The 11,654-nt window shown below is 35.2% G+C and overlaps 1 long non-coding RNA gene across 2 annotated transcripts; it reads left to right on the top strand.

Moving 5' to 3' along the window:
- Positions 7,048-8,216, top strand: LOC110272012. 2 transcript variants are annotated; one of them, XR_002362932.1, is made up of 4 exons: positions 7,048-7,124; positions 7,584-7,649; positions 7,778-7,951; positions 8,112-8,216. It is a non-coding gene; the product is annotated as an uncharacterized LOC110272012 (long non-coding RNA). The 2 variants fall into 2 exon arrangements; XR_002362943.1 differs by lacking the exon at positions 7,048-7,124 and adding an exon at positions 7,355-7,393.

The following is an 11,654-nucleotide window of genomic DNA, read 5'->3' on the forward strand; positions in this document are numbered from 1 at the left end:
GTTTATCTTTTATCAATCATATCTTTCAAATCATATCTTTTTCTAAAAATTCGACCCCATTCCCTCCTTCCCCTTTATTTATACACTCGGCCATCCCCTTTACTCCATCATTCGAATCCTTCTCTCCATCTATTCATCTTCTTTCTTTTTATTTTGCTTGAGGGCAAGCAAATCTCTAAGTTTGGTGTGATTTTCATGATCCCTGAGCTAAAACAAACCAATCTCATGGCACCCAAAGGAAGACAAACCGCTTCAAGAGACAAGAAAGAAAGCAATCCAAAACCACGTTGGATGCATGAGAACTTCTGTACCAAAGAACATGCAGACCATTATCTCAAAATTGTGTGCAAAAGATCAGTGATCCCGGAATTTAGGTTCAATATGAAAGAAGATGAATACCTGGAGATCCAAGAGCAGATCTAAAACAGGGGCTGGGAAGTCCTGGCTAATTCTGAGATACATGTTGGAAGAAACATGGTCCAGAAATTTTATGCAAATCTGTGGATGACAGAAAAGTAAAGATTAGAGGGAACTGCTTTCTACTCCTTTTGGACTATGGTCAGAGGGAAGATTATTTACTTCCATTTTGACAAAGTGAGAGAAGTTCTTAAACTTTCTCAATTACAAGAAGATCCAGAGTCCTTTAACAGGAGAATGGCCAAGGATAAAAGGCTAGATCAAGTTCTAGAGAACATATGCATCCCTGGAACCAAGTGGATTACCAATTCAAAAGGTGTCCCAAACCAGTTAAAGAGAGGATATCTCAAACCAGTTGCTAGAGGGTGGCTGGACTTCATTGGGCGTTCTATACTCCCAACCAGCAACCGATCTGAAGTCACTGTCAAGAGGGTAGTGATGATCCACTGCATTATGCTGGGAAAGGAGGTAGAAATTCATCAACTGATCCCTGTTGAGATTTACATGTTTGCAAACAAGGAATCCACTGAAGCCAAAATGGCCTACCCAAACTTGATTAGTCTGCTATGTAAAGATGTGGGGGTAAAGATGGGTGTGGATGAATTTATCACAGTTGAATATCCAATCACCAAAAAAGTGATGGATGGACCTCAAATTCAAGATAACCTCATCAAGAGGGGGCACATGAGCTCCACCCAGAAATTCCTCAATTTGACTACTGGGCCCGCTTAGAAGCATCTGTCACCAAGCTGCAAGAAACTGTGAATCAACTCAAAGAAGAACAGCAGAATCAAAACAGCATGCTCTGTAAAATGCTCACACAACAAGAGAAACAAGGGCGTGAGATACAGGAGCTAAAGCGTCAGAAGCTGTCTCTTGAAGAGTTGGACGTCCCACAGATTGAAGGAGCACCTACCCCTCAAAATCAAGGTTGTTGAGTCCTAACTCTGTGATAACTTTTATTATTGGAAACCTATTTTAAGAGTTACATAAGCATTAGTATTAGAGTCATTTATTTTTATGTCTTTAATTTCCTTTCTTTTATTATTATTTGTTTGCTTTTATGTTTATTTTATGTCTTATTTTTATTCCATGATCAATAAAGTTTAGAGTCTATGTCTTAAAGCTATGAATGATTCCATGAATCCCTCACCTTTCTTAAATGAAAAATATTTTTATTTGCAAAAGAACAAGAAGTACATAATTTTGAAAATTATCTTGAAATTAGCTTAATTATTTTGATGTGGTGGCAATACTTTTTATTTTCTGAATGAATGCTTGAACATTGCATATTTTTTATAGTGAAGTTTATGAATGTTAAAATTGTTGGCTCTTGAAAGAATAATGAAAAAAGAGAAATGTTATTGATAATCTAAAAAATAAACAAAAATTGATTCTTGAAGCAAGAAAAAGTAGTGAAAAACACAAAGCTTGCAAAAAAAAAAGAAAAAAAAAAGCAAGCAGAAAAAGCCAATAACCCTTTAAACTAAAAAGGCAAGGGTAAAAAGGATCCAAGGCTTTGAGCATTAACGGATAGGAGGGCCCAAAGGAATAAAATCCTGACCTAAGCGGCTAAATCAAGCTGTCCCTAACCATGTGCTTGTGGCGTGAAGGTGTCAAGTGAAAAGCTTGAGACTGAGCGGTTAAAGTCGTGGTCCAAAGCAAAAAGAGTGTGCTTAAGAGCTCTGGGCACCTCTAACTGGGGACTCTAGCAAAGCTGAGTCACAATCTGAAAAGGTTCACCCAGTTATGTGTCTGTGGCATTCATGTATCTGGTGGTAATACTGGAAAACAAAATGCTTAGGGTCACGGCCAAGACTCATAAAGTAGCTGTGTTCAAGAATCAACATACTGAACTAAGAAAATCAATAAAACTATCTGAATTCTGAGTTCCTATGGATGCCAATCATTCTGAACTTCACATGATAAAGTGAAATGCCAAAACTATTCAGAAGCAAGGAGTTACTAGTGCCGCTCATCTAATTGAAACTAATCTTCATTGATATTTTTGAAACTTATTGTATAATCTCTTCTTTTTATCCTATTTTGTTTTTGGTTGCTTGGGGACAAGCAACAATTTAAGTTTGGTGTTGTGATGAGCGGATAATTTATACCCTTTTTGGCATTGTTTTTACATAGTTTTTAGTATGATTTAGTTACTTTTTATTATATTTTCATTAGTTTTTATTCAAAAATCACATTTATGGACTTTACTATGAGTTTGTGTGTTTTTCTATGATTTCAGGTATTTTCTGGCTGAAATTAAGGGACCTGAGCAAAAATCTAATCCAGAGGCTGAAAAATGACTGCAGATGCTATTGGATTCTGACCCTCCTGCACTCGAAGTGAATTTTCTGGAGCTACAGAAGCCCAATTAGGGCGCTCTTATTTGAGTTTAAAAGTAGACATCTTGGGCTTTTCAGCAATATATAATAGTTCATATTTTGCCCGTGATTTGATGGCTGAAACTGGCTTTAAAAGCCAGCCAAAAACTTTCTGGCGTAAAACGCCAGAACTGGCATAATTCTTGGCGTTAAACGCCCATTTTGGCACCCAGGGTGGCGTTTAATTCCAACCTTGGGCATATGCACGTGAAAGCTTGAAAGCTCAGCCCAGACACGCACCAAGTGGGTCCCGGAAGTGGATTTCTGCACTATCTGCACTTAGTTACTCATTTTCTGTAAACCTAAGTTACTAGTTTAGTATAAAAACTACTTTTAGAGATTCATTTTGGAACTTATGACATTTTACACTTCATATTGTATCTTCTATAGCATGATCCTCTAAACCCCATAGGTGGGGGTGAGGAGCTCTGCTGTGTTTCAATGGATTAATGCAATTACTACTGTTTTCTATTCAATCATGCTTGATTCTATTCTAAGATACTCACTCGTACTTCAATCTAGAGAATGATATAATCCGTGACACTCATCATTATTCTCAATTTTATGAACGCGTGCCTGACAACCACTTCCGTTCTATCTGAGCTCAACGTAGTCATTGGGTGACAGCTTGAGTGCGTATATCTTGGGTCTTTGATCCATGGACCGAGTCCGTAAGATCAAAACCTTCGTGGTAGAGGCTAAAACCAATTGGCAGCATTCCTGGGATCTGAAAAGTCTAAACATTGTCTGTGGTATTCTGAGTAGGATCTGAGAAGGGATGACTGTGACGAGCTTCAAACTCACGAATGTTGGGCGCAGTGACAGTGTGTAAAAGGATAGAGAGATCCTATTCCGACGCTAGTGAGAACCGACAAATGATTAGCCGTGCGGTAATTGTACCTGGTATTTTTCATCCAAGACGAGAAATCTGACAGTTGATTAGCCGTGCAGAGATCGTGCCTGGTATTTTTCATCCGAGAGGATCATACAGCTTGCCGTTGAAGGAAGCCATGCGTGTTTGGAGAAGAAGACAGTAGGAAAGCAGAGATTCAGACGACAGAGCATCTCCGGAACCTTAGCCTGTTTCTCATTACTGAATCACAAGTACTATTTATTTCATGTTATTTATTTTACATAAATACAATCATTCTTGTCATTAATCTCCTGACTAAGATTTACAAGATAACCATAGCTTGCTTCAAGCCGACAATCTCCGTGGGATCGACCCTTACTCACGTAAGGTATTACTTGGATGACCCAGTGCACTTGCTGGTTAGTTGTGCGGAGTTGTGAAAAGTGTAATCACAATTTCGTGCACCACTGGCACATGTGCCAAAAATGAACGTCTCTAATACACTGCTGATAGAATTGCTTGATCGGTTTGATATAGAGAGAGGATGCCTGAAAACTCTACAGGGGACAATATACATAACTCCTCGGAAGGTAGCAGCTGCCCTCGGCATAACCAATGGAGGTAATACATTTTCCACTTACTGCTTATTTTCAGTCCATTGGTGTCCGGATAATTAAACTGGTCATTTTTGTCTTATTTTTGCTATTAAAATATTGTAGGGAATCTTTTTCCTGAAAAGTTTGATTACAACAAGCTGAATCCAACAGACAAGAAAATATTTGACAGCGTCAAAAATATTTCCTTGGCAACTTTGGTAAGGAATGTGCTGGATATGAGTGTAGAAGGGGAGGATAACCAGAAAAAATTCAAAAGGACTTTTGTTGTCTTCATACAAAAGTGCTTCTTGCTCCCCACAACGGTAAGTGTGGCCTCCCCAATCCACAAGCCACCGATCTTTCATGTGGACAACATTAGGGAATGGGATTGGGCAAAGCATGTTCTCAACTTCTTAATGAAAGGAGTTGAAAACAAGAGAAAGGGAAAGAAATAGTTTGTTGATGACTGTGTTTTTATATTAATATTGATATACTTCCATGAAACAAAGTTCCCCCGCCCATTTGCACCTGATGCTCCCCCTGCACCATGGGTGGCCTATTGGACAAGGGAAAAGATCATTGAACGGATTTCATCCGAAACAACACAACCATTGGTAAGTACTATACTAAAATTCCCCGAAAAATTTGCTTTGAAATACTTTTAGGTTATAATTAAATTATTTGTCCTACTTGCAATTGTTAGTTTTGTTCATTCGAATGTTTTTGCATTAAGAAACATTTTTCTTGATGAATAAATAGCTGTCATGTACTATTCACTATATGAATATTTTTCGGTTCGGTAGGATTACTTTATTCAGTTCACCGAATTGTTAAATTGTTATTTTGATGATTAATTAATTGAGATCTTATTTCTAATTTAGGGACTTCTGTACAAAAAGCAAAAAAAGAAAGAAAAAACAAAAATAAGTAACTTGGAGAAAAAAGAAAAAGAAAAAAAATAAAAAAGAAAAATGTTGAGAGGAATTCTTCTTCAGAAGAGGAAAGACTTTCCGAATTTGAATTCGAAAGCCAGTAAGTTTAATTTTCATATCAATTTCATTTAATTTGTATTTGCTTAAATTTGTTCTTATGCGCTTGTTCTTATGTTTTGCAGAGAAGAAGAAATAAAAAAAACCACACAAAAAAAAGAAAACAACCATTGAAGGTGGTTAAAAAACAAACAAAAAAAATAAAGCCTGTGCCTATAAATTCAGAGAGCACAAGCAAATCTGAAAACGAGTAAGTATTTTTGTTGATTGCATATATATCTATTTTCGGTTCGGTTGGCTTCTAGGTTTCGTTTTAGCAGTTTAATTTATTTCGGTTCGGTGTTATCTTTGGATTTGGTTGACTTCATCGTTAGTGTCTTGTCTCCGATATAAATTCAATGTGTTTATCTGTTTTACAGAAAAAATGAAACTGAGAAAACACCCATAATAAAAAGAAGAAAACAACCAGAAAGAGTGGCAAAAACACCAACCCAACCTGAGAAGGAGTAAGTTTCTTGAATCATATTTTCTTTTACTGATACTTACATTTTAGGTTTCTTGATACTTATTTTATGAACTTTCAGAATTGAACAAGAAAAAGACAATGCTGCCGAAAAAAGAAAACGAGCATTGGAGATGATAAGGGAAAAAAGATCAAAGAAAAGAAATGATGGAGCTCAGTCAACAAACATTGCTCTGGATTAGTTTGACTCTCCACAGGGACAAAATGATTTCTCTCAGATGTAAGATTCAGTTTATTATTCTCGAATTCTTTTTCTTACTTTGCTTACTTTTGCTACAACTTTTTATAATTCCTCTAGATTCAATTACTAATATTTATTTATATTGCTTAGTGTGCCGAATGTAAATATTGATAGTGAGCAAGTCTTACAGACTCAAGGAAGCTCTACACCTTCTGTAGATGCTGCGAGCAATACAAGGTAAATTGGTTCACTGCATATTATATTTTCGGTTCGGTGGTTGCCCAAAAATGAATTTAATGTCTTTCTAGACCTCTGCTTTTAATCTTGGTTTCTAATTTTAATTTCTTATTTTTTTTAGGAAAAATATCCCGGACAGCCTGGTAAAATATTTTAGAAAAAAGAAAATCTTCCCAAGAAAGACGTCTAAAACTCCACAAGTGTAAGTTAAAAATATTTATGTTACTCTTTTAGATTTAGTTAATAATTTTTGTTAAATTAATCACAAGGAAATTGTGTTTAAATGTCACTAGAGCTACACCTGAATCTGAAGTACAAATCGTTGAGTTTTAACAACAAACTCGTTCTGAACCTTTGGAAGTGTGAGTTTTTCAATGTACAAATTTCTATTTTTCAAAACAAATTCTAATTATTCAACATTAACTTTATTTTTGTTTACATTCCTTAGACCTCCTCTTGCATTGTCTCTTCCAAGTTCAGTTCAGGAAGAGTTGATGAAGGATGACTTCATCTATGTCCCTCCACAAGAGGAAACACAACAAACTTCTAATAACGAATAAGTTAATAAATATTCATTCACCACATGAATCTTGTTCAATGTTTACTGCTTATAAATGGTTTAATTATGGTTCAGTTAAAACCAGAAATGAATTCAATCTGTTCTTGTCTTTGGACTCTCTTCTGCTTATTACAGCTGCCCTCAAGAAGCTGAAAAGCAGGGTGTTACAGTACGAGTTCTGTAATTGAAGACTTAATGAAAGATGACTATGTGTATCAAGTTTCTAATGAAGAGTAAATTTCACATAAAAATTCTTTTTATTAATTTTAATGGTTGTTATTGAACTGTTTTCTATTTAATGCAACAGCCCTGCAAAAGAACAAGAACAACAACCCCAAGAACCAACGGTGCAAGAAGAATCAGAACAAGAAGCACCTGTTAATGTGTAAGCATTAAATTCTTTAATATCACTTTTGTTTAATATAATTTCGGTTCACTGTAAGTTTGGGTTTTGGTTCAGTATAAGTTTAGTTTTCGGTTCACTATAATGATTAGTGTAATTTCTGTTAAATATCATTGTTAAATATGATAATAGTTTGGGATAATTATAGAAATCTTTACTGTTTAATGCAACAGCCTTGCAAAAGAACAAGAACAACAAGCCCAAAAACCACTGGTGCAACAAGAATCAGAACAAGAAGCACCTGTTAATGTGTAAGCATTAAATTCTTTAATATCACTTTTGTTTAATATAGTTTCGGTTCACTATACGTTTAGGTTTTGGTTCAGTATAAGTTTGGTTTTCATATCACTATAATGATTAGTGTAATTTCTGTTAAATAACATTGTTAAATATGAAAATAGTTTGGATAATTATAGAAATGTTTACTGTTTAATGAAGCAGACCTCTGGAACAGCCCTGTGAAGAACCAACAGAGCAACAATCCAAATAAGAAGCACATGTTGATGTGTAAGTTTTACTGCTTATATAAATATCGATAATATTTACTGCTTATACATGGTTTAATTATGGTTCGGTTGAAACCAGAAATGAATTCAATGTGTTGTTGTCTTTGGACTCTCTTCTGTTTCTTATAGCTACCCTCCAGAACCCAACAAGCAGGGTGTTACGGGGTCTATTACAAGCTCTGTTATTGAACAATTTTTCAAGGATGCCGATGTCTATCCAGTTTCTGATGAAGAACAATCCAAAGAACCACCGGTGGCACGATAATCATAAAAAGAAACTCTAATCTTGTCATCATTTGACAGGTATGTTACTTGCTTTTCTTTAATATCATTTTTGTTTAATATCATTTCGGGTCACTGTTAGTTTGGGTTTGGGTTCACTACTTGTTTGGATTTCGGTTCACTATATTGATTAAATATCATTTTTGTTTAATATCATTGTTAAATATCTATCATCCTGTAGTGCTGCTCAACCGAGGGAAAGGGAAGATGAAAGGCCTTCCTTTAGCCTTGGGATAAGTCCACCAGCATCTCAACCAACTCAGCCCTCTCAAGAGAGTGATTCACAGCTTGACATCCTGGCAGAGACAGTGATAGAGGCTGGATGGAAGCAGCATTAAAATTTGCTGAAGGAACATCTTCAAAACCAACCTTACCGGCGGCTCAAGTTTACAAAACCCCGCAGAAAAAGACAAAAATCACAAACGGGCTGATTGAAAAGTGTTATCATTGGATGACACATGTAAAACAAATAAAAGATGGTACCAATGAATATGAACCATTATTTGTCTTGAAACATGAGGGACTCTACGAGGGATTAAGAGAATATTTCACATCTCTAAAGCCCGAAGAACAAGTGCATGCCGTGGTAAAATCCTTTGCCAATTGCGTTAACATTAATGATTTTTTTAAACACTCTTATATAGTATGTCTCATAAATTTTTATCCTGTAGGTGGTTAGTATACACAGCTTGATTCTCAACGAAATAAAAACTAAACGGTATCAAGAACAAATATACATTGTGCCGATGGATATTGTGGTAAGTAAATTTCTTATTCACTGCTTATTACTTTTCAGTTTAGTGAGAATGTTAATATTGGTTCACCTGATTCTTATGTCTTCTTTTGAGTACTTTTGGATTAAGAAAACTTTTCTCTTGAAGATTGAATGTTTTTTACATTTTATTCAGCATATGATTTTCGTTCGGTTCAGTAAAATATGATTTAACTGATGTTGATTTTGCAGAATTTTATCGTGGAAACATATGGCGACAAGTACTATGATAAGAGCACAAAAAAAGTCCATAGTTTTAATATTCAACAATATGACCACTACTGGCAGTTTATTGATAAAAGAAAACTTGTATCCTATCCATTTGTAAGTTGTAATATTTAAAATTCTTTGATAATTTTCTTGTTTGCTATTGTTTTCACTGAAATATTCTATAATTTTCCGAAACTTCGGCTATTTGTCCCAATTTGCAATGGAGGGCATTGGTGGTTGTGGATTGCTGATGTAAAAAATAAGAAATTCTATGTCCTTGACCCTATCAACAAGAAACCAGAAGAAATACCTGATTCGAGAAAGGAAATAAACAAATTTGTTGTAAGTTATTTTCTTGTAAATTATTGAAATTATTCTGTACATGAAAGGAGTTTGGTTCACTGTTGTTGGTTTTGTTTATTTACTTTTTTTGTCTCTTTCAGAGTTTAATAATTTCCTAGATGAGGGTGTACGCTGGGGCGGAACCCTTAATATACAATGAACTGGGAGAGGAAGCAGAGTATATCCCATTAAATGGTTAACGTACAAAGTAAGAATATTTCTCTTCTATAGTGCTATTTTTAATGTGTTTTATTTTATATACTAATGATCGTATTATACTCAATTCTTGCTTAGCTATGATTGTGGAATATTCGTAATGAAATGGCTGGAAACAATAGATCCACAAAAAATAAAGAGCGGCAAGAGATATAAATATAAAGCTTGGACACAAGTAAGTACTTTCTAAATTAATAAACTTTTTTCTTTTCTTATTTCATTCAGTTAAGTTGATATTGTAACTAGAGCTTTGAAGTTGGTTGTTACTCTGTTCAATAGTTGTTTTCCATGCAAAAAATACTATTCTTGTTGATTGAAAATTGATCACCATTTATTCACCACATATAAAATTTTCGGTTCGGTAGCTCATATAATTTTGATTCACTAAGTGAATGTTTTTCGGTTCGGCGGCTTTTATAATTTTAATTCACCAAGTGAATGTTTTTTGGTTCGGTGGCCTCCTTTTAATTTGTTTAGGTTTAGGGTTACTGTGATTCTATTTTTACAGTATAACTAGGGCTTTGAATTAAATTTGTTGTTATTTAATGTGGTTTTGATTTACTTGATATTTAATGTGTTCAGGATGTAGGGTTATTGTGATTGCATTTTTACAGTATGATTAGGGCTTTGAATAATATTGTTCTTATTTCATTTGGGTTCATATCTTATGTAACTAATTCATTTCAATTGAAATGGAGAAAGAAATTAATGAATCCAGATACCAATATGGTCCACATTTTCTGTTTCATGAAATGAACAAAATGAGAGACCAAGTAATTTCGGAATCTGAAGCAATAAGACTCACCAAGCCGTCTGCTTTCCTCTCCAGCCCTTATTGTAAATACACATATGGGGATTTAGATAGCAAATAGCATATACTAGTTGTAATTCACAATATTTTGTTTAACTTGTTTAAAGAGCAAAAAATGCATACTTCAAATGTATCTATGTCAATGTATGTATCAAACAATGCAAACAATGCTTCTTTCAAATGTATATATGTCAATGTTAATGTATATATCTATTCTTAATATCAATGTATGTATCAAATGTTAATATTTATATATCTGTTGGAACTGTGTGGCTGCTGTTTTATTCCAGGTTTTCAGTGATTGCAATCACTGTATTTACGAATACATTTATAATCCAAAAGAACATAGTAAACCGAAATTAATACACTGGGCGAACCGAAAAGGTAGAAACACACTGAACCCCTAAATCCTGAACCCTAAACCCTAAACCCCAAACACTAAATTTCTAAACCCTAAACCCTAAAACACTGAACAATGGGCCCTGAACCCATAAATCTTAAAACCCTAAAACCCTAAAACCTAAACCCTGACCCCTAAACCCTGAACTCTGAACCTAAACCCTGAACACTGAACTCTGAACCCTAAATGCTAAACCCTAAACCTTAAACCCTTAGAACCCTGAACCCTGAACCCTAGAACCTTAAACTCTGAACCCCTAATCCTAAACCCTAAACTCTCAGCCATGAAAGAGGTGAACCGAAATTAATACACTGGGCGAACCGAAAAGGTAGAAACATACTGAACCCCTAAACCCTGAACCCTAAACCCTAAACCCTAAACCCCCTAAACACTAAATCCCTAAATCCTAAAACCTAAAACCTAAACCCTAAACCCTAAAACATTGAACAATAGACCCTGAACCCATAAACCCTAAATCCTGAACCAGAACCCTGAACTCTGAACCTAAACCCTGAACACTAAACTCTGAACCCTAAATGCTAAACCCTAAACCCTTAAAATCCTGAACCCTGAACCCTAGACCCCTAAACCCTGAACCCCTAATCCTGAACCCTAAACCCTCAACCATGAAAACGGTGAACCAAAATTAATACAAGGGGCGAACCGAAAATTTGAAACACACTGAACCCCTAAACAATGAACCCTGAACCCATAAACCCTAAATCCCAAATTGACCCACACCCAGATAAATTTAACCACCTCCAACATCACTAAAATAAACGTGACTTCCACGCGCTTCATTATAAAAAACTAAATTCTTCTTCAAAATGCACAAAATTATCCTTCTCTTCAAATCTCTCTCAAAATCACTCAAAATTGTAGTCATGTTCTCTGCGAAAACCACTACTGCAGAAGAATAGCGAGAAGATTTGGCAATGAACAACCACAAAAGAATGAAAATAGCAACAGAGAC

Source organism: Arachis ipaensis, chromosome B01 (assembly GCF_000816755.2).
Source record: "Arachis ipaensis cultivar K30076 chromosome B01, Araip1.1, whole genome shotgun sequence".
Lineage (NCBI taxonomy): Eukaryota > Viridiplantae > Streptophyta > Magnoliopsida > Fabales > Fabaceae > Arachis > Arachis ipaensis.